Below are 24323 nucleotides of genomic sequence, written 5' to 3'. Positions count from 1 at the left end.
GTACCCAGCGCAAAGGTCAGTGAGAAGGATAGACAGGCACGTGATGAGTGACTGGCCTACTGTGCAGGCATGTGTTTGAGGAAAAACCAGCAGAGAGGATCTCTGTAAGAATCAGGCGCTGACGCTTACTTGTAAGCTGGGGTAGAAGAGGGGGTGATACGGGGAAGGAGGTTTACAGTGTCCTTTTGGGGCCCACAGTTGACAAATGCCAGGGGCAGCCACTGAGTCACCAGCAAAAGAGCATTAATCGATAAACATCTTTCCTGCTGGGCAAGAGGTCAGGGAAGAATCTAGAGAAACAAGTCACTTTAGTCCCATGACCCTGAGCTCACAGAAATTGTCATAGCTCATCCAAAACAGAAGTGCTGTGCACAATGGCACGTCCTGGAGAGCAAGCGAAGAGTCTAGAAGTTTCAGGACACATTCGCTCGATATTTTGTCTTTCCCTGCCTTCGGTCACCATTCACGACCTCAGATCACCTTGACTCTTCTCCGTGCGTAACCCTAAGCCCTACTGCAAGGAGACACATTCCATGCTGGAGGCTGCAACCTTCTCATGTTGGCAATGATAATCCAGCTTGCCTTCATCTTGGGCTTGAAAGCCATCTTACAATAAAGACAAAATAGGCTCATTTCTGCTTATGATTAAACCTCTGTTCTCAAGGATTGGGCTATGCCCTTCCTGTAACTTTAACTTCAAATGATTCTGTACTGCCTGTTCCAGGAAACGACAACCTTGCCTTTGTTTCGGGAGGTTGTGACCAACTTGCTATGCTTATGTTTCCTTCCTGTAACTCTGCTTGTTTGCCTGCCAAACAACCCATTTGGAAACCCCCACTCCTAAACTATAAAAACCCTGACCTCACTATGTCCAAGGCTGATCTCTGGAACCCCGCCTTAGGGTGGACAGCCCATGTACACATATAAAGCTAGTTTTAGTTAATTTGGGCATTGTTAGGAAAAGCCCACATTCTAGAACCAGGTTCCTCTCGCCTTCAATGACTCAGCAACAAGGCCGTGTCATCACCAATGAGATGCATATCCGCCTCCTGTGTGCACATGCTTCATACCCCCATCAAGTCAACACTATCTTATCCCTGCTCAGAGACAGCCTCTCGTGTCCCCCTCCCCCAAAGAATCTCTTGCACTGAATGAAAAAAGAAATAGCTTTGGTAGAGGAGAAAGTTTATTGTAAATATGGAGAAAAGCATAGCCAGAATCAGAGACATCCAGTAGAGTCCAGAGTGGACATAATTAGACTGAGCTGGGCCGTGTGGGGAGAGGGGGAAAAGTAGGGAGAGGGGAGAGAAGTAACAGAGGTGTAGCAGCCAGGAAGCCAAAGATACCAAAGGGGTGGGTAGCCAAAATGTCTGGATTATATAGGGAAGAGCCTCTGGGGGAAGGACAGCTCAGCCCCTGGACTGGAGAGTTCACGGTAGGGCAGAGTATGTCAGTCACACCCTGGAACAAGAAGGAACTGAGGGATGCTGGGAGAACCTGGTGGTCAGGTCTAGCTCTAATATGTTAAATAGACCTCAGTAATTTGTCTGGGGTTTGAAAAGTAACAAGCTTGTTGCATGGTGTCTGATTGCCAAAAAACCCTTACGGCCATGATTTTGGCTGATTGTCTTTCTCCTTGCCATCTGTGGGATTAACAGGCAAAATTCATAACTTCAGTGACTGACATACTGGACAGTGGATGAAGCATGCCTCATTTGGGAATGCCTTGCTATTTGATCAACTTCCTCATCTTTGACTTTGGCTATTTAACTTTTGTTAAATAAGTAGTTAGAATCTACTTAGTAATTTTTTTATAACCCTCTTATCCTGTTCCACAGCTATGCAGAGGAAGAAAAATAATTTTTCTCTATTCTCTCTCTCTCGTAGACAGAAGTTTCTGTCCTGCCCCGTCCCACAGCTGTTCAGTCCCAACAAAACACACAGAGGCTTATATTAATTATAAACTATTTGGCCTATTGGCTCAGGCTTATTACTAACTAGCTCTTACAACTTAAATTAACCCATAATTCTTATCTGTGTTTAGCCACGTGGCTTGGTACCTTATTCAGTGAGGCATTCTCATCTTGTTTCCTCTGAGTCTGGCTGGTGTCTCCAGACTGAGCCTTTCCTTTTCCCAGAATTCTCCTAGTCTGGTCACCCCCACTTATACTTCCTGCCTGGCTGCTGGCCAATCAGCATTTTATTAAATCAATACGAGTGACAAATCTGTACAGGATACAAGAGCATTATCCCACAGCACTCTCTCTTTTTTTTTAACTTTTCAGGTGAGGACCCCATTAACGGGACAAAAGATAAAGCTTTAATAAATGTAAACCTCCTGTACACATAGGACATACCCAGAGAAATGAGTGCGTTTCCAAGAAGTGACTTTGATAGCACCATCTGGCTTAAATATCATCATTTGCAGGAAACAAAGAAAGAAAGAAAGGCTATGGAAATTGAGCAGAAACAGCTCCTGAGCAAGGTTAAGGTTTGTCATGCAGATTTAAGTGGGTGCTGTCTCCATCTAGAAACTTAATCATCTTTATTCTGGGAACAGAGAAGAGGACGCCCTTACACATGGAGATTTCCTTTACAGATGTAAATTTCCCTCACAAAAGCGGAACTCCCACTCTGTTTTCAGAGCGTTTCCCACATCTGCAGTTTCTCAAAATAATAGGCTCAAAACGATGCCTCTGCCAAAAGGAGCATCCCTGGTGGCGCGTTCTGGCCTGCACAGCTCTGACTCTGCTACTTCTGTTACATTCAAAGTTGGGTCTCTCAATCTCTCTCTCTCTCTCTCTGAAATATCTTTATTGTAATCATCTCAAATTAAGTCTTTCTTACCATCTTAACAAGAACAAAGATTTTTTTATTCTATCACTTCTACAGGGTACCGCTCTGTCTACCGAGAACTGGCACTTACTGTGAGGACAGTGGGGACATGGGTTGGTTGTTTCAACCTTGGCCACCACAATTTCCCTTTCATTACTTTTGCACTGGCAGCCTGTTCTGGCTTCCTAGAAGGTGAGTATAGGATACAGGCCCCGGCCATTGCTTGAACACTGGCTGGTCTATGTTCTCTGGGCCTGATACATAGACTGCACCAGAAATAAGTATTCTTCTGTTGAGGTTTCTGCACTGGTAAGTGTGTTCTATCGGGCTTAGCCCCGCAACCTGATTGGAGAATCTTTCTGCAGTTGGCCAAAATGAAGCTAAAATGCAGAGAACAAGAGGAAGTGGTCCCAAAGTGATAGAGGACTCTCATTGGTTAATAAAGAAATTGCCTTGGCTTTTTGATAGGGCAGGATTTAGATAGGTGGAGTAGATGGAACAGAATGTTGGGAAGAAGAGAAAATCAGATGCTATGCCTCTCCTCAGTGAGACAGATGCCATGGAGCCAGCCACCAGGTCAGACATGCTGAATCTTTCCCGGTAAGACACCACCTCGTGGTGCTATACATATTACTAAATATGGGTTAAAGCAAGATGTGAGAATTAGCTAATAAGAGGCTGAAACTAATGGGCCAGGCAGTGTTTAAAAGAATATAGTTTCTGTGTAATTATTTTTGGGCATAAGCTAGCCAGGCGGTTGGGAGCCGGGCGGGACGAAAAGCAGGCCTGCCTGAAGCTCCTCACTACACCAAAGACTTCTCTCGGAGATTCTAGTCAAACTTTGGCTCTTCCAAAGCTAGGGTGGCCCCTCTAGTGAAAGACCTGGATAAATCCAGACTCCTCTAGCAGAAAAAATAGAGCCAAAAATCTAAGCAGGAAGAGAAGAGCCAAAAATCTAGGTTAGCTGGTTCGGTGACTCTGTTTTAGGAACTAGCTGAAGATAAAGTTAGATTATAATCTTGAGAATAATCTTAAAAAACAGGAGTTACCCCCTTGTGATTATCACTGGTATTTTCAGAATTTTTCAATGATCACTGGTATTTTTGGAATTTTTCAATGACGCCCTGCCTAACACCTTTGGATTACTGGGTTGTGGTTTTTTCTCTTAAATACCCCTTCTCCCAGCTACTCGGGGTCGAACTCTCTACCTCTGCATGGGAAATGAGTTTCAATCCCAGTGCACTGGCTCCTGTCCTGTCAATAAACCTCGTGTGATTGCAGCAAGGATGGTCTCTCATGAGTTCCTGGGGGGTGGTGTTATCCCGAGACTTGAGAGAGTCTCCCTGCTCTGGCCTGAGTCAGTCTGGTCTGGGGCACCTGCCCTAGCAGCTGAGATCCTGTGCACGTGGCCAATGCATTCTGTTGCTATCTTATTCATTCCGTGACCAACACTTCCAACTGCATCCTCCCTGGGCTTTCTCCTCTGCCAGTACCCAGTCTCTCTAGGATGGGAGCAATTAAAAGGTGCCTGGGCCAAGGCTGGCTTCTCCACTCCTCGCTTCTGCTGCTGTTAAATCCAGAGTGGGTCATCAAAAATGGATGCGCTGGTGACAATATCCTAAACAAAAGAATTCTGAGTGGGTAAACAGAAAGACCGTCACTGGGTAAACGGAAGCCTGATCCCAGCCCTCCTCAGGATTCTCATAAAGCCAGTTTCTGTTTACTACTAAAACCACTACCTCCCTCATCTACCCCAAAGGTTAACTACCTAGAGCAAGGACGTCCAGTTCATCTAAACAGCCTGCACCCCCACCCTGCTATCATACAAAAGCTGCTTGCTCTCTCACCAAGTTGCTGTTCTTAGCCTTGGCATTTGACCCCTAATACATCTTTCTTGGGCAACTTCACCCTTGCTTACAGTATCCAAATCTGAACCTCTCCATGTTGTAGTTTAGCAACGGTCAGAACAAACCACAACATGCAACAAACCCACATTGGAAGTTTATTGATAGGGTGTGAAAAAAGGGGTTTGTGGAAGACTTCCTCGGAAAGGAAAGCCATAGAGAGCGAGAGGAATTGGTGGAGCCTGCTTTTAAAGGGGGTTAGCATGTGTACAGACTTAGGTAACTACACAGCGCATGTGCATAGATTATGCTGTGACTTACGGCCATAGGACCCTTGGCTGGGTATTTGGCTGAATACTGACAACACACACATACGGTTGTCGGACCCGGGGACTGGCTAGGTGATGCCAGAAATGCTAACATTCTTCCCTTTTGTTTATTACAAAACGTGAGTAGGGATAGCAAGTGGAGGTGGGAAATGAGGGGCCTGGTTCTCGAGACTGCTTCCTGCTGACTTGGGAGGCATCAGTCATGTTTGGGGGGCTTGAGAAAGCTGGGGTGCTGGCTGCGTCCTGGGGTGGCTAATTGTTTCGCTGCTATCCAGTCTCTAGGGAAGCATCCAGCACTGTTGGGATCTGGCAAGATGCTGTCAGGGCAGAAGATAAAGCTAAAGTCAGGGAGAAAATTTTTTTCTTTAGGTCCTGGTAATTGAGGGAGGGAGGTCCTAAGACCCGGGAAAGATGGGATGATACTTATCTGGAGTGAATCTGACTTGTTTGGGTGGATCCAAGCCAACTCCCTGAAGTTTACAAGAATTTCTAAGTTTTTAAAAAGAGATAAGTTTTAGACACATTAAAAAACAACCGAAGGGAATTTAAAATCCCGAGCTTGTGGTTATGGTAATATAGTGGTGGAGTATAGTGGGAAGTCCTCTGCCAGAGATAGATTAACAGTTTATCAGAATTCTATTGGCTAATGTTTAAGTTATAGATAGTAACATAGTGAGAAAGAGGAATCTGGAAGCTATTTCATCCTTTTATATGTCTCAAATCACTTTCTATTTATCACCAGTTAAGTGTTCCTACCTTCACATAAATGAACCTTAAAGCCCCCGCCCCTTCCCCATCATCATGGCCTCAGCTTAACACTCAGGACTCAGGTGGCTGATTGCTGAGGGCAGTCAGTAGTAAAGAGTTATACTGAAATCTGCCGTGAATCTCCTTCTTGAGTCTGGGCTGTGGATATCTCTGGGGTTTTGTTTCTAACCACCTGGGCACGTTTTATAGTCTTTACGCCTCCAACTCTGTGGCTAACGGTTGCTAGTCCTGCAACAACATCTAATTAGTTTAATTAGAAATTTAAAATATGTCATTGGAGATGCATAGGAAGAAAATTGAGGAGGCAGGATGTGATTAGTAGAGACAGGAGCTCGCAGAAAGGGGTCAGGAAGGAAAGCATATGGGTTTCCCAATCTGGCCGAGTACGGTTGTGGGGTGAAGTCTTACCCTTCTGGGATTGGAGCCGAGGCAGTTGACCTTGGTGTCCTCTGAAACTTACGGGACCAGGGTCCTGTTAGGGTTGCTGTGTATGAAGAAAGATTATCTTGAGGTGGGGGGAGGGGCAAAGGGTTTGAGGTGGGATAAGTGAATCCAATGAGGGAGGCCCTCAAGCTTAGCAGCTGTGTGTGTGTGTTGAGGGGTGATTACAAGAACTACTTTGAAGGGGGCCCTGCCATTTAGGGGAAATGGGTGAGGGGCACTGGTCTGGAGGAGAGAGAAGGACATGATCCTCGATGTTGACTGGGGATGGTTAGGGGTTGGTGCATGGTCGGAGCAGGGGGTTGTCAGTAAAGTTTCATTGCAGGGAAGAAAAGATAGAGTGGGGGGGTGAGCAGATGACCAGGGAGAGGTGAGGGTTTGGATGGGAGGCAGGGGGGGGGCGCGGTTAGAAATAGCCTCTCATACATGAGTTCAAATGGTACGATTGAAAGGAGTTGCTTAGGGAGAGCCCAGAGTCTGAAAAGAGCCATAGGCAAGAGCTTTACCCAGTCGAGGTGAAGTTCCTGTGACATTTTAACAAGAATGTTTTTTAAGGAGCAGTTAGCTCATTTTAGGCTTCCTGAGTCCTGAGGATGATGTGGGATATAAAAATGCCAAGGGACGCTGGCTATGCCATAGTGCCAGATACTAGGATGGTTGAAGCATGGGCACACCCTGTCCACACTACCAACCAACAGGATGAACTAATCGCTCTCACCCGTGCCTTCCGATTGGCACAAGGACAGCTCCTAAATGCTTACACTGACTCCAGATATGCTTTGGGAGATCTTGGAGGTGAATTCAGAACCATTGTCTGACTGGAGAGAGGCGAGGATTCTAAATCACGGAATAATCTCCCAGAGAAGGAAGTCAGAGAATGTCAGAGCCCTTTTGTTGGTGCTGGAAAATGCTTCGGCCCAGCCTGAAAACATGTCTACTAGACACAGGAGGTACTTGGCTCCTCTGACTGTGGGCATGTGGGTAAAGTCAAGTTGCCAGTCAGTCACTGGGAAGGATCCCCTGGCCTGGTGGTAGGAAAAGGGGGAGATTGTGAAGTCTGGAATTAGGGTCTGACATTTGACAGATTTTACAAGAGGCAGTAAAAGTTCTTAAGAAATACAAGTCCCTAGGGGTGGGCTGCAGGTGGGCCTTGAAAAAATGAGACAAAGCCTAGCTAGTGGGGCTGAAAGAACTGGTGTAGATAGAACAGAATTTGTGGAGAGTCAAGGGACCGTGAGGATGTGACTTGTAGTGTATGGACTCTCTGCAGTGGGTGAGGTGAGTCTGGGCCTGAAGGGCTGCTGCTCTAGCTGCCTCGTCAGCTCGGTTATTTCCCTTAGAGAGGCTGGAGCTGTCAGTCTGATGAGACCAGCAGTGAGTAATTCCTATAACTTTGGAGAGGTGCGGGGCTTTTAGCATGGCTGTAATTTGGCCTGGGTTAGTTACGGATCCTCCTTTTGTGGTAAGTAGCCTGCGCTCTTTCCAGATAGCAGTGTGGGACAGGAGGATGTGAAAAGCATATCTGGAGTCAGTGTAAGCATTTAGGAGCTGTCCTTGTGCCAATCGGAAGGCACGGGTGAGAGCGATTAGTTTATCCTGTTGGTTGGTAGTGTGGACAGGGTGTGCCCATGCTTCAACCATCCTAGTATCTGGCACTATGGCATAGCCTGCTTTTTGGGTACCCTCATGTAAAACGGAGCTGCAATCTGTGTACCAGGTATAGATAGCCCAAGGCAGTGTGCCCTCCTGAGGGTGTAAGAGGTGGGGCAGTAGGATCAGTTAAGAGATGGGACAGGTTGTGTGAGAAGATAGCGGTAGGTGACTCTAAGGTTAGTTTTTGTGATTCATGAATGAGGAGCTCAGCTGCCGCTAAAGCATGTATGCAGGGTGCCCATCCCGTGTGGTAAGGTCTAGTTTCTTTTTGACAGGTGTGCCACTGGGTGCAAAGGAAGGTCGTGGTTAAGGACCCCAAGGGCACATCCCTCCTTTTCTGTACATAGAGGAAGAAAGGATGAGCCGGGTCTGGGTGACTAAGGCTGGAACCTGGGGGAGAGTCTGTTGGAGCTTCTGAAAGGGCTTAGTAATGAGGTTGAGGAGGAGCTCATGTGAGGGGCCAAGGGCTGCCTCGTATAAGGAATGGGCAAGGAGGGAGAAAAGGGATGCAGGGTCGTAAGCAACCAGATATTCCTAAGAACAGTAACATTTCCTATTTAGTAGAGGGGACTGCAAGGGTCTGGATTAGATGTTTTCTATCCAAAGTAATGGCTTTGTGGGTTGGGGCAATGGTTAATCCCAAGTAGGTGACCTGAGGAGTGGACAGTTAGACCTTAGAAGGTGAGGCTCGATAGCCCCAGCTGGACAAGAAATTTAGATGAGCAGAGGTGTTAGTAGTTTGGCTAATTTGTAGGGAACCGTTGCAGAGCACGGGGTCATTTACATACTGTATGAGTTTAGATTTGGAGAGAGACAGAAGCTAGGGCCTGGCCAAGTGGGTGTGGGCTGTCCCGGAACCCCTGGGGCTGGACAGTCCAAGTGAGCTCTGTGGAGAGGTGAGTGTCAGGGTCAGTTCAGGTGAAAACAAAAGTGGTTTGAGTCTGAGTGCTGAGGTGGATAGAGAAGAAAGTGTGCTTGAGATCCAGAACTAAGAAATGGGAGGTCCTGAAGGGACAGTGGAAAGAAGTTTGTAAGGGTTGGGCACCACGGGGTAGAAGAGACCACTGCAGAATTAATGAGCTGGAGGTCTTGAACCAGGCGGTAGTTCCCGTTAGGTTTCTTAACTGCAAGTATAGGGGTGTTAAAAGGAGAAGAGGTAGGATGAAGCAGTTATTTTCTTAGACAGTCAGAGATTATAGGTTTAAGTCCCCAAAGGCTCTGGGGTAAGAGTGGGCACTGGGCTTGGGGAATGTACTGGGTAGGATCCTGGAATTGGATGACGATGGGGAAGTGGTGTCTAGCAACAGAGGGATTTGGGGTTTCCCAGACTTGGGGGTCCTCCATATATGAAGGCAGTTTTTTTTCAGGTTTGGACAAAGTAAGACTCCTTTAAAAGAAACACAAATAGCAGATGCTTCTTTTGTATTTTTGTACTAACTGTAAGCATATCCTTATGATTACACAAAAACAAAGTAAGTTTTCAACTCTAAAACCAACAAATCTCAAATTAAAGACAATAGTCAAATGTCAGATTGTGCTTTGCTGATGTCACATTGCTGACACTAAAAATAGAATAATATTAATGTATTAAAATTATGTAGAATAGTAGACAATAATGTCTATTCTCAAGGAACACTGAAAATATGTAAAAGCAGATAAGAAAGGTATATGTAGGGAGGGTACAACTTAGGACTCCTCAGCTTTGGCTTCTCTACACACAACTCTCAGACTCTGGTCTTCAGCTCCAACCTTAGGTCTGCAGTATCCTTGTTCCATTTTCTCTGACCTATAATTCATTGCCCCTAAAACATATCTGTGAGAAATAATATCTATAATAATTGAAATGAAACCTTACAAAAACTTCTTGTGACCATAAAGCCTGTTTCAATTTCTTTGAAGGGTAATGCTTATACGTAACATTTTAAAAGACAAGTCAGGTTTATTTGTTTTGAGATAGGGCCTCGCTATGTAGTCCTGACTGTCCTGGAATTTACTATGTAGACCAGGCTGAGCTTGAATTCACAGAAGTCTGCTCACATCTGCCTCCAGAGTGCTGGCATTAAGGGTGTGTGTTACCACACCTGGGTAAAAAAGTGTATGCTGTGAAATAATTCTTTTGTATACTGTGAAGATTTGTCACTGTGATTGGTTTAATAAGGAAACTCACTGGCCAACAGCTGAACAGGATGAGGTTAGGCAGGAGAGCAAAACTGGAAATGCTGGGAGGAAGATGGGTGGAGCTGAGAGTCTTGAGCAGATGCAGGAAGAAGCAAGATAGGCCATACTGAGAAAAGGTACCAAGCCATGTGCCAAAGCATAGATAAGAAATATGGGTTAATTTAAAATATAGGAGTTAGCTAGTAACATGCATGAGCATTTACAGTTAATATTAAGTCTCTGAGTGATGATTTGGGAGTGGTTGCAGGCATAGGAAAACAGCCTACAAGTGCAATTCCTAATTCTCCTTTGTTTAATAATTACTTATTGAAATATAGAATATAACCACATATGATGGCGTATTATTTCAGTGTCAGTGTTTCAGAGACTGAGAATACAAGGCTGGGTTACTTAGCAGTTCCAAGACAGCCTTGGATGTACAGTGAGATTCTTCCTCAAAATTAAATAAATAATAAGCAAATACATGAAACTATATGTAATCTTGGTAAGCACTGTATATGATTAATATTAACTTTCAACTTCACAGGACCTACAGCCACTAGAGATGGGCTTCTGGTTGCATTGCAATAAGACTGCCTGCAAGATTGTGTCTTGCTTTCATTAATTGGGATGGGAAGAGCCTCCTAATCTTCAGTGGGACATGAGCTGCATAAGTAAAAATGGCAAGCCAGGCATCAGTGCGTGTCTTCAGCGCTTGCTCTCTCCTGACTGTCATTGTGATGTGAGCAGGTGCTTCGAGCTCCTGCGGCCTTGACCTCTCCACTGGGATGGGCTATACCTTGAGTTGGGGGCTCCAAAAACTCTTAATGCTGTTTGATCTGCTAGAATGTTGTAACACCAAATCAGGAAAAGAAACTGAGAGAAACACATACTACTAGTAACCATTCTTAAATCAATCAGAAGAAATATTTTAACATTTGGGGTATTATTATCACAGGAAATGTTTTAGAACTTGAAGATTCAATCACTTTGTATGTATGTATTTGTGATATGTGGCATGAAATTGAAAGGAACGCAAAGAATGGAATGAATGATAGCAAATCGCATTCTCATTTATTATTTATGTGAATGATGATATTTGATTTTGACATAAAAAGATGAGAAACAGAAAGAAACTTTTTGTTGAGCTCCATCTCATTCTAATAACAAGCATTATTCATGCAAGGACATATGAGCTAATTTGTAAAAAGCCAGCATGGAATGCTAGCAACTGCTGCTGGTGTGAGCACAGCAGGCAGGTAAGAGCATATTCTCTGAAGAACCTGGCTGCTGGGAAGGGCGTGCTTCCCATCCCAGAAGACAGTTACCAGGAGACACAGAGACCCGTGTGGTCTGTGGAACATGGTGGGGGAGTTCTCTAGACCAGCACAGGCAGACCTAAGTCTGTGGGCCGGGAGAGGCAGCCACAGAAAAAGACACCTGGAGATAGAGTGAGGCTGACTGACGTATGAGCACATCCATTAAACCTTCTTCATGTCCCAGCAGCAATGGCAACCAGTAAGGGGGTTTTGTGGTCACAACCATAGTGTGCTCAGTACATCCCCTTCCCCACCTCTAGAAAGATCAAGTGCTCTCTTCTCTTCAGGGGTGTCTTGGTTATTCTGGTTCCTTTGTTTTTCAAATTGGCTTGGTAGATCCCACAAAGACACCTATAGGTGGAGCTGAGAAGATGATCCCAGGACAGTGTTTGCCATGTAAACATCAAGACCTGTGTTTGCTCCCGGACACCCATGGAAAACGAGCGTGGCAGAGTATACTTGTAATCCCGCCCTGGGCTGGCTAAGAGGGTGGATCCCTGAGGCTCTGGTCAGCCAGCCTAGCCAGTGAGCTCCAGGTCCCAGCCAGAGACCGGCTCACAAAGCGAGATGGACAGCTCCTGAGGATTCAGACCCGAAGTTGATCCCTGGCCTCTGTACACGGAGAGATGCAGTTGAACAAAGAAACACACCATCCTCTAACACACTTAGTAAAATCTCAGTAGAGATCCATAATACCATTACACTAATCTGACTTGTTGGGGTGTTGAAATGACTCTTCCTCCATGGGTACTGTATGTCTCTCTCTCTCTCTCTTTTACATTATTATAGTCTTCAGTGAAGTCTACACTTTTCCCCAAGGAGCCTTCTGGACATGTTTTCTTAGAGTTGCTCCTAAGTAGTTTATAGTTTTTCCTGTCATTTAAAATGCTATGTACATTTTAAATATTATATACACAAAGGAGAACATCATTAATATACATATACAGATTATCGTTATATGTAGGAAGTTTGTGTGGTCTTGAATTTGACAAAACTGCCGAATTCTCTATTGCTTTTTATAGTCTGTTGACTCTCATGGGGGTTCCTGCAAGATAATTACTTTCATGAGAACAATGATCATCTTGGTCCCTCTGTGACTTTTCCTGATCTTCCTGTTCTTCTTGTGCTGATTACAATGGCTAGTACAATGTTGCGTCTAGATGTAATAGTGGGTCCTCAACGACTCTAGAGGCAGTGGAACGTGGGAGAATAGAGTCTCTGAATGAGGCAGACTAAAGTCTCATGCTGAAGCCGACTTTGTTTAGATCAGACAGTTTATATTTTGACGGCCAAGAGAAGCCAAGTTCACATGAGTTTAAGGAGCTGAATAGCATAGCATAATGGCAAGGACAGCTGAAGCAAACACATTTGGGAGGGGCTGTAAAGCCGGCGTTCCAAGAACAATCCTGTCCTTTGGGGGACTGAGGTCATAAGGCTCTTGTCCTGTTCTCTTGGAGTTTTCTCACAAAGAGGCCACATTCTCCTCACACGGCTTCATTCAAGGGCTGTGTTCAGACAGTGGCTGTGCTTATTTTCCTCCCAGGACTTGGAGACATCAACGGCTACTGCACTGGAAACTGCTCCCTGATGTCTGGCTGTTGTAGTGCTACAGTATGTTAGGCTGTGGGGAGAGGAAAGCCACCAACAGCCTGACCCGTCTACTGTGAAGACAGCTCACCTGGCAAGATATGCCCATCGGTGCAATTGTGGCACAGATTTCTTGAGGGGCAACTAAGAGCTAGAGCTGTCTGATTAGATTTAATAGGAAAGAGCTATAAACTTAACTAAGAACTGTGCCTCGAGAGGTCATAGAGCCTAGGAGAGAACCTACATCTATCACTTTGCTGAATAGGTAGAGTATCCACCTGCCATCTAAATACCATTATAGCTGGAGACTAATAGCACCTTCACCTCTCAGCAGAGAAGCTTCTTTTTGCATTGGGCAGAGAGTAACACATTGAACCCCAAATGACCAAAGCGCAGAGGGAAGGTGACTGTGGAGTGCTCATCCCCAATGGGACACCTCCATCACATTTCCCACAAGGCTCAGGGTGAGGACAGAAGACTGCTGAGAACTACACTCATGGGCTCTCAACAACTGTGGTTGCTGACACAAGACCTACACAAGATAAACCTGGTCAATATCTCAGCAATGGGAGGGGACTCACAAGGTTCCACCCCTATCTGAGAAGCTAAAGACAGTTGATAGCAATAGCTTCTTCCATCTCTTTATATAGGCTTCCAGAAGAGGGTGTGGCCCAGATTAGAGGTGGGGTTTTGTGGCTCTGCTTCTTCCTCCAGATCATCGGTCCTTGAGGGTGGAGGGAGCACAGGGGGTGGCTGTGTGAATAAGATGGCGACAGCCCTCCAGGAAATGACTTGGGTGAAGCAGCTCACTTTAGTCCAGAGTAAATGTATGACGTTCCTATCATAAGGCTTTGTATGCGGCTGCAGAGTCCTATAGCAAAGCCTAGTACAAGTCTTAGCTACCATATGTGCTGAAGGGGACTTCTAACAAAATTGTGCCAAGGATCATGCGAAAGATAAACCAGGATCCAGGTTTAGAGACAACCTGCAGATAAGGCCAGCCTCTGGGCCCAGGGGCATTCTCCAGATAATGGTACGAGAGCAGGAGTCTCACTGGGGGGGTGGGGGGTCCCCGAATGTCACTGAGCTTGGAAAAAGTTACCAGGCCATGATAGACTGCAACCTCTGACCAGCAAGGCCTTCCAACCGGTTTTCCTAGCTCAAATGATCCGGACTAAAGGTGTGTCTTCCCACCCCAAGTCCTAGATTAAAGGTGTGACTTCCCTACTCAAAAGACCTGGATTAAAGGTGTGCCTTCTTACCTCAGATACCCAGATTAGAAGTGAGTGGATCCTCCTACTTCAAATGAAGCAAAAAGCCCTCACGGGTGTGCCCTCTATGTTTGAGTTTTAGTTAATTCCAGGTGTTGTCAAGTTGACACTCAAGCACAGTCAACAAAATGATTAAGAGCGCTGGCTGCTCTTTGCGGAAGTCCTGGGTTTGTTTTCCAGTACCCACACGGTGCTCACCACTGACTGTCGCCCCAGTTCTAGAGGATGTGACAGCCTTCTCTGGGCTCTGAGCACAGCCTCATTCACAGGTGCATGCACCACCCTATGTATGCACTGAGTTAAACACAACAAAACACGGCTTTAAAAACGAAAAGATGTTAGGTTGCTATCATACACCAGTAGGGAACTCTTCTGATTTTAATTAGAGTATTTATTGTGAACAGGTGTTGAATATTATCAAGTGCTTTTTTTTTACAATTTATTGAAATGATATTGCACTTATTTTTCTCTCTTATCTGTTAGTGTGATAAATTATAACAGTAGACGTTCTAATTTCAAACCATCACAAACTGTCCTCATTAGCACTGCTGTGATTAAACTTCCTTGATCATAATGTAAATATGTACATGGTGGCAGGCAGGCAGGGGTTCCCAAAGGCACTGGTACCCCAATCCCGGGGACCTGTGGAAATGTTATCTTACAGGAAAGCAGGAAGGTTCCCCCTGGAAATAACATCACAGCCTTGAGGGTGGAATGGGTTCCTTGAGGAGGAAGGCAGAATTGAGGGTCAAAGATGTATGAACAAGATACAATCTGAGGTTGCTGGCTTTGAAAATGGAAGAACGCCTTCAGTTGGGGGACGTTGGTTGCAGTAGCCCTCAGCTGACAGCCAGCAACACAGATCACCTCACCTTACAGGTGTAAGGGACTGACCTCCTCAAACTACCTAAGGGAACCGGAGAGGGATTTCCCCTAGAGCAGAGTCCTACAGCCAAGCATTAGCACAAACAGGCCTGTGTGTGCCCCTGACAGTCATGTGGTGGAAGCACGCTAGCCCTGAGACCTACAGAAACATAAGAGGACGAGTGTCTAAGCCTCTGTTTTCGCTGACATGTTACGGCATCAAAAGAAAACAAATGTCCGTTGTCAACATTTCATGCTCTTTGTCTGTACCTTATTCAGTTCTGTGCATGTTTGCCCAGGGGTGGGTTTGTCGTGTGGTGTGTGTTCTCTCCCTCTGCTCCCGTGTGCTTACTGACACCCTGAGCAAAGGAGGGGAGCCTTTGTCTGTTCACTCCAGAACTGTTTGCCTATTTCTTAGGTATCTCCCATAACTCACTTGTTAAAAATCACTCGGCTTTGCTGTATTTTTAAGTTTATTTTCATTTTTATCACAGTATAATGTATGTGCATATTTAAAAATCAGATGGTACCACTTGTAATAAAACCCACTCATACCAGTTCTTATCCCACCCTCTTCTGGAGTCATCTCAGCCTAATGCTTGAGCCGCTGCGTTGATTGCACATCTCCATACGGACTTCTGAGAGCTGTGCTCTACTAGCTTTCTGTCACAACAAAACACCACAGACACAGTGTCTTAAAGAAACACACACTCATTTGCCTATTCCTCTGCTGGAAATGAAGTCGGAGTCTCAAGGGACTGTGGACAAAATGCTGGCGGAGCTGTTCTTCCTAAGGCCCCAGGGACAACACTCCCCCATCTCTTCTGAGCGGAGAGACTGCTTTGCAATCTGCTCTACTGTTGTCTCTGCCTTTGAGATATTTGCAATCATCTTCATCAAAGCCAAATTGCTGTTTGCTTCCACCCACAAGCACACACAATGTAATGGGGTTCATCTGGGGACATTTATGAAGTTCATGGTTTTAGATCCATTCCATCTTGACTAAAGGTCAGAGAGTTCAAACCTATTCTTGCTCCTCAAGGATGAACAACAGGATGTTTGACCAAAGGTGTGGCTACTGGATGCTTTGCTCATCAAAGGCCAGACACCAGGATGTTTGATTTAGGGCGTGGTTACCAGGTGTTTTGAGATGTAAGCAGGTAATTGTGCTTGCTAGTTCTCTTATCATGGAAGTCCTGCGCCCTCCCCTTTTGACTGGGGAATAAAAGGACTGTGAGGGATAAGCTCAGGGTTTTTGTTACAGCCTTCCTGACTCTGTCACTGTCTAGTTCTGTCCTCAATCCACACTCCCCTTCTCAGGACCATGTGGGCAAGTTGACCAGCCACAACAGACATTTAGGGGTAATCCAAGAAAATCTCCCCATTTTTTTTTGTTTGTTTTTTTCAAGACAGGGTTTCTCTGTAGCTTTGAAGCCTATCCTGGAACTAGCTCTTGTAGACCAGGCTGGTCTCGAACTCACAGAGATCCGCCTGCTTCTGCCTCCCGAGTGCTGGGATTAAAGGCGTGCGCCACCACCGCCCGGCAAATCTCCCCATTTTAAGGGTTTGAATTTACTTAGACGTCTCTTTTGCCATTTTACTAGTATGCACAGGCTCCAAAGGAGAACACCTGGACATCTGTGGGGGTCAGAACTCAGCTAACACACGTGCTTTTTCTGAAGCTTATTGGCTTGTCCGTGTGGGCGTCACTGGATGATTTCCTACTCTGCGGTCATCCCAGCATGCACACCTACACCCTTCTCCTCCTCTGTCTCCTAAGTACAGTTACACCACCCGCTTTATGTTAATGCAATATTCAGTATTTTATTATTATCCTAGGTGAAGTTGAAGTGGACTATGCTTTGCTTTTCTCTTCTTGATCAATAATTAAAATACATATATATTAAAATACATATGTCTTAGTTTTCTATTTGGGCATTACCAATTCAACTTTATGCCCCATCATCCTGTGTATTGTTAGTTTTAATGTTTTAGGGATGTTCTCTTTGGACCTCCTTCCATTCTCCCTGACTTCACCCCCTACATCTACCACACACTGTCCTCCAAGTTCTTGTCCCCACATCATCCTAGGCAACCTCCTGGCCTCTCTTAGGGTCAGGATCACAGGTCTTTGGTCTGCCCATCATTTCAGTGGGATATATCCTTATCAGCTTCTGAGAAAAGGTGCTAAGGGAAGTCTTGATTCTCCGCTATTTCAAACACTGCAGCAGGAAACGGTATAGCATATAGGAAATTGAGCAGAAGGAGACTATCCACACAGAGAAATGCTAGCCAGTCAGATAATCTAGGACAGAGGAACATGGCAGGTCACACAACCTTCTTTCTTCATACAACATACATTGTGAAGGGAAAAAAGCACTCCCAAGAGCATAATTGTAATAAGAATGGTAGGGAGGGAGTCTAGAATAAAAGACCTCAGAAAGCCAACAATGTATGGGTCAATATGGACCCCAATTCAAATAAAGCAATTTAAATCTGTGACCTGTAATGAGATAACTGGAACTGGAAATAGCTAGAATTTCTGATGGCATTGTTTAAAAATTTAAAAACTGTGTGTGTTGTGTGTGTATATAGGGTGTGTGTGTATGTGGTAGGCATGTGTGAGTGTTGTTGTATGTATATAGGTGTGTGTAGCATGTGTGTGTGTTGTGTGTATATTAGGTATGTGTTATATGTAGCATGTGTATGTAGATATGTGTGTGTACGTGTAGGTATGTATGTGCAGGTATATGTGTGTATATGTGTAGGTAGGTGTGTGTATGTGTAGGTATGTATGTGTACGTATATGTGTGTGTAGGGGTGTGTGTGTGTGTGTGTGTGTGTAGGCATGTGTGTGTAGTCTACACATACAGCCATGGTATGTATGTGCAGATCAATGAACAACTTGTAGGAGCCATTCTCCCTTCACTATGTGAGTTACAAGAATTGAAACTTAGGCTGTTAGGCTTGACAGCGAGTCCCTTACCTACTAGGCTATCCTGCTGGCTTGATACGTCTAGTTTTAGTTAGGTAGAATAAAGGTGTTATAGTATATCTTATAGGCCCTTATCTTTGGGAAAGCCACATTGACAGGACAGGAGGCATGAGCTTAGCATGCAGATGTGTTGAGAAGTACCACAATTTGATCATCATCGAGGCTGGGTGTTAGGAACATGAGAGTTAAACAGACATCTATACTTTTTTATTTTTTGTTTTGTTTTTGTTTTTTGAGATAAGATTTCACTGTGTAGCCCTGCCTGTCTTGGAATTTGCTCTGTAGACCAGGCAGGTCTCAAACTCAGAGATCTGCCTGCCTCTGCCTCCTGAGTGCTGGAATTTAAGGCATGTGCCACCACCTCCCACCTTGTTGTCTGAGGTTTTCTGTCCTGCCCAGTTCCCAAAGTCGTTAAGTCCCAAAGAAATCACACAGAGGTCTACATTAGTTATAAACTGATTGGCCTAGTAGCTCAGACTTTTTATTAACTCTTATAACTTATATTAACCCATTATTCTTGTCTATGCTAGCCACATGGCTCGGTACCTTATTCAGCAAGGCAGTCACATCTTGCTTCTTCTGTGGTGGGGTCACAACTGCAGAGGAATGGGCTTCCTTCTTCCCAGAATTCTCCTGTTCTCATTGACCCACCTCTACTTCCTGTCTGGTTGCCCCACCTCTACTTCCTGCCTGGCTACTGACCAATCAGCAATTATTTAAAATATAATTGACAGAATACAGACCATTGTCCCACACCACCAGCTGGCATCTCTACCTTTTAAGTATTTGAGTTTTTCTATACTAAATCAGATTTTAAATTCATAAATGAGAAGGAAAAAAAAACCACCAACTACCCCCACTATCAACAAATGCAGCCGCAGCTGGGTATGAACCATCAGATAGAAGTGTTTTTCCTCAGATGTTTAAAGATATTCCCATCACTGTCCTAACTCAGTGGGTTCATTCTGAGAATATTTCAGGGCTTTTCTGGGTAGTTTACAGCCTTCCTTCCTGCCCCCTTTAGGAGAACTCTTCTGTTAATTTTCTTCCACATTCCTTACTCGTATCCCTGGGCATGGCAGCCATCTCTCCTTCTTCATTCATGGTTCTGAACTGAATAGCTTTAATCTTGGATGTTTTGCTTGAGAAATGGCATTCTTTCTTTGACCAATTTTTTTCATCTCATTTTCTCGTTTTTTAGTTTTGAAATTCCCATTGTTGGGATGTTGAATTGATGCTATTTGCACTGGGATCCCATTATGTTTGACGGTAAAATTAGAGCAAATTGGTCCCTTTTTAGAGTGGATTTTCCTATCTTGGACAAGCTGTGTCTCCACTTACTTTAAGCCCTTTCAGTTTTATCAACTGAGTGTAAATTTTCCTTTCATTCTCCACACCTTAATAGTCTTAGGTCTAGCAGTTTTGTTTTCTCTTACTGTCATTTTAAAGTGGAATGTTGTTCCATTCTGTTTGCTAGCTGGTTATTGTTACAAGTAGGAAAGCTATTACGCTTGTTATTTTAAAAGTCCTTTTCTAGCATTCCCTTCTCCCTAAAAGTTTCACTTGGTTCTTCCTTCCTTCCTTCCTTCCTTCCTTCCTTCCTTCCTTCCTTCCTTCCTTCCTTCCTTCCTTTCTTTCTTTCTTTCTTTCTTTCTTTCTTTCTTTCTTTCTTTCTTTCTTTCTTTCTTTCTTCCAGGTATACATCTACAGAATACCCACCCCCCACCAATGAGTTTTGTCTTTCCTCTTAAGATGTTTAACTTTATTTCTTAATAAAGTTCTTAATAAGGTGTTAGGGGGTTGAGAATATAGCTCAGTTTGTAAAGAACTTGCCTTGCAAGTATGAGGCCCTAAGTTCGAGTACCAGACTCACGTTTAAAACAATTTAGGCATGAGGGCACACATTTATAATCCCAGCGCTAGGAAAGTAGAGACAGAAGATCCCCTGGAACCTGTGGACTTGCCTGGTCTGCTTGGTGTGCTCCAGGCCAGTGAGATACTGTGCCTAACAAGAAGGTGAATTGTGCCAGAGGACCAAGACTTGAGTTGATTTCTGGCCACAAACCTGCATAAAACAGGTGGTTGTGCACGCCTTTAATCCCACAACTCAGGAAAGGCAGGCAGATCTCTTGAGTTTAGTGCCAGCCTGAGCTACATAGTGAATTTCAGGACAACCAGAGATATAGAGTGAGATCCTGTTTCAAAAGCACCCCCAAAACAAAACCTGTACATGTACCACACGCATACATGTTAAAAACAAAACAAAACAAAAGACAGGTAAAGAATAATAACAGAAAACATATGCACAAAAAATTCCAAACTAACCAACCAAACAAAAACTCCATGTGTTGTACCCTTTCTGTCTAAGGCTATTTCTCCCACCTCAAGCCTGGGTCACAGCCTGGGGGCCTTTGGGTTCTAATAAACCTCATGTGAGGGAATTGTGCCTGTTTTCTCTCTGACTGACCACTGCTGCTCATCTTACAGAGGGCAGCTGGGGAGGGGGATGAATGAGGACACTTTCCTACATATAAGACACATACGTCGGAAAATACCATAAAGAATCTCATTGCTTTATACACTGGTCAATAATGCAATTTCTCATTCTTCCAATTAGTTAACTAATAACTAGGTCTGAAAGACACGTGGGCTCTTGCTTTGTTCTGTGACTTACGATCCGATCCATTCTGATCAAGAAAGGAAGGGCTGTATTGGTCTCCTAAGAACTGGGGGATGACTGGTCTGACACCCTTAGCCAGGTCTCAGCCTTGTCAGGACATGGGTCATGGAGTCTTCTGTGAGACGTACACGGTATCACAGGACACCAGCAACTGACAGGTCACTGCAAGATCAGGGAGCCTGAGATAAAATTAGGTCACATCATAATTATATTTAAACACAAAACCAAGATGGGACCTACAAATCCCAAGCAGTCTTGGTAGTAAAGGATTCATGTTGCTTTTCTCCCGTGGCTTAGCCAGGCTCTATTTCTAGAGGCAGATTATGGTGACATAAGAAAGAATAGTACCGTCACTCGGAGTCTGGTTGAAGCCTCACTAGTCAACTGAGAAACAAGAATTTCAGAACAATTAACATTTGCTGAGAGCCTTCTCCTCCAAGTGTGCACCTGCAGTTTTCTAGGGATCTCATCCGAAACCCCATCCTGTGCAACCTTACTGGCTCCTGGTTTCCCTTTATTAAATTAAAATCCTATCCAGGGCACCTCAGAGCCACCCTATAGCCTCAGTGATCAAAAATGGGAGCAGAAATAGAGAAGGGGAGAGTCCTTTAGGAAACCACTGCACATGGGGCTGGAGAGGTGACTTAGTGGCTGGGAGGGCTTGCTGCTTAACCAGAGGCCTTGAGTCTAGTTCCCAGCACCAAGCCAGGCAGCTCCTAACTACCTATAACTCCAACTGTAGGGAATCCAGTGCCTTCTTCTGAATGGATCCTCTAGAGGGGCTTGTGCTCACAAGTCACAATATATACACATGAGTAAAAACAGAAAAATAATTGTTTTTAAATAGGAGGGGTGACCAGTGAAATTCCAAAAGCCTCCAGACTCCTCCATACGGCCACCACTAGGGCACCTCTCTTAGAGACAACCAGCAACCGCGCTTTCCGGTGAACTTGCTTTCCGGTGAACTTTACTCTTCTCCTGAACTGTCCTTTCTATTTTGGTAAACTCCAACCGCCTTCATATTGGCCCCCCTGAGATGCTCGTCTTGGTTGAAGTCACAAATCCAGGTGTGCTCATGCATGTTTTCTCACTGTTACTAGGAACCCACCAGAGAAGGCTCTCAGACACAGTTTCTAGCCAGTTGAAAGTATTTATTCCAGCCACTGAGACTATACTCAGGTATTTGGGACCTAAGACTTTTAGAAGCAAAAGCCATATCCTGTTATTTTGCTCAGCAGCTGGAGGGGGAGGTTTTGCTAAAGCAAGCAGGTTAACAGAAGCTAAGATCAGCAGTTAGTGGCAGGGAGAGGTTGGACGGCAGGTGGTTTAACAGAAGCCAAGATAAATTAGCCTAGGGAATCTTGACCTCAAGGTTTTTAGAATAGAGATGGGAATTTTCGATCAAGGAGGTCAAATTTGAGTCAAACCTAAAATGGCCTCAGCAAGAACATGGGATGGAGAAAACTCTGCACTGTCTTGCCTGTTACATTACCCCTGCCCTATCATGAGCCACTTTTCTCAGTGATCCTGGAGACTAAAGCCAGACTCTGGATATGAGTACAGATCACTAGAAAGAGTGTGTGCTCAGTGGGTTCAGAACTCTGGGGTCTACCAAGGGCGTCTCAGAAAGCCAGAATCTGGGTGCTAGGTGCTCTCCAGAGCTAAGCTACAGAAAATGTGAGCACACATTTGTATACATGCTAATCTCTCTCTCTCTCTCTCTCTCTCTCTCTCTCTCTCTCTCTCTCTCTCTCCCCACACACACACAGCTCCCAACTCCTCACAGCTCCTCAGGCTAGCACTACTTTTCTCTTTCCTAATCCTTAATTCTCCTTTCTGTCAGTAGGAAACCTTCTTAGCATACGCACTCATTTGACTAATCCTCAGCCCTGCTTCCTCCAGAGCGGAGGCCTCAACTGCCAAGATTCTGAAACCCCAAGCTTTGGTGAAGCTTCATTTGGATGTTTCTCTCACCCTGCTCCGCTAAGTGCTCCAAACATTTAAATCATGCCTTGTTCTTTTTAAAGGCCTATGTTTCTGTTTATATATTGCTTCAATTCGTTTTTAGCATTTGTACAACACAGAATGTATTCTCAGAGTCAGAGCCCAGTCTGGAGCCGTGTACCGGTGGAGACACGTTTCCGTGGTAGGTCTGTGTAGGGGCGGATGCAAACGTTCTCACATTTGTAAAGGCAGTATTGTGTGGGGGTCTCCATCAGATCTGTTCAGCTAGAAACTACGCCTTGGCCCCTCTCCTTCCTCTCCAGACCCCACCCCTTCAGAAGGACCACCAAAATCTAGGCTCCGCCCACACAGCTCGAGACCATGCCTACAGGGTATTTTAAGGCCCGCCTCTAGATCTGCCACGTGATTTCTCCTGCCCCTTTCCTTGTCACCCAAGAGTACTTGGCCCAATAAACCTGGTCTTTAATTCGGCTTGATTTGACTTACTGTGTCAGCAGAGAAACCTAATATGGAGTATGGAGGGGCAGAGGTGAGAAGACCGGGTAGTTTTTCATAGAGCCAGGCTTCACCCCTCTCTGGGTCCTACTATACTAAGCCATAAGACAAGCTTCTCTACCCTGCTGCCACAGAGAGAATGCCTGGGAAGCGCCATTCAATTGCTGGTTTTGTCAAATGAAGCTATTCCCCGAGGCCCTCAGATTCAATAAGGTTAATTACTGGAGAAGCATGAGCTAGCTTACTTCCCCAATAACTTTAACTCTGTACCTTGCAGCTGATGAAAGAGGCCTTCCAGGCACGCTGACCTGACACACTGGAACCACTAATTCTCCAGAGCGCCCTTCATGGTCCTACCTCTGCCCTTTAGTGAGGCCGTATGCCTCCCACAAAAGCACTCAGCCCCAGCTCTTCCCATTATCCTCATCAGAACCTCACCCAAGCCCCTCCTGAAGCAAGATGTTCCCCCGACTCACAGACTTCCCATCTTCCTCCCATCCCATCCACTGAACTGGGTGGTTAGGGGTCAGACTGGTGAATCTCTGAATGACCCCAGACCCATGGCATTTGGAGATTCCACCAAGATCTGGGTGTGCAGCCAGAGCCACCAGCCCTATTTTTCTGACCCACCTTGGGACTCTGAGGCTGCCCAAGCGAGACTGGGAGCTGAGATGGAACCTGGAAAGGCCTTGCCCTTGAGTGGCCACTGGCAGAGTTTCAGGACTTCACAAAAGAGCCTTGAGACCCTGAGGACATCTGGCAACACTGGGAGCTAAGAGACTGGGAAGACCCAGTACTTGGGAAGCCTCTGGCCTGTTCTCAATCCCTGGATTGGGCAAAAGGAACTTCTGAAAACTCCCGGAGGTGTAGGCAAGGATCTTGTCTGTGTGGAGTGCATCTTTGTCATGGAAAAACTGGATGCAGCGTCATTAACTCCTGAGTCAGAGGGACAACCAGGACACTGCTGGCCCTCTCTGGTCAAGGAGACAGAAATCGGCCTGGTTTGTCTTGGTGGCCACTGATCTGTGTCCCGTGATTGCTGGTTTCATGTTTTGTTGTTGTCTCTATCCCTTGTATGTTCTGTGACTCCATTCATCTTTTCCAGTTATAGCAGACATGG

Source organism: Arvicola amphibius, chromosome 5 (genome assembly GCF_903992535.2).
Source record: "Arvicola amphibius chromosome 5, mArvAmp1.2, whole genome shotgun sequence".
In the NCBI taxonomy this organism is placed as follows: domain Eukaryota; kingdom Metazoa; phylum Chordata; class Mammalia; order Rodentia; family Cricetidae; genus Arvicola; species Arvicola amphibius.
The sequence above is the reverse complement of the archived record's forward strand: the minus strand, read 5'-3'. Positions refer to the sequence as shown.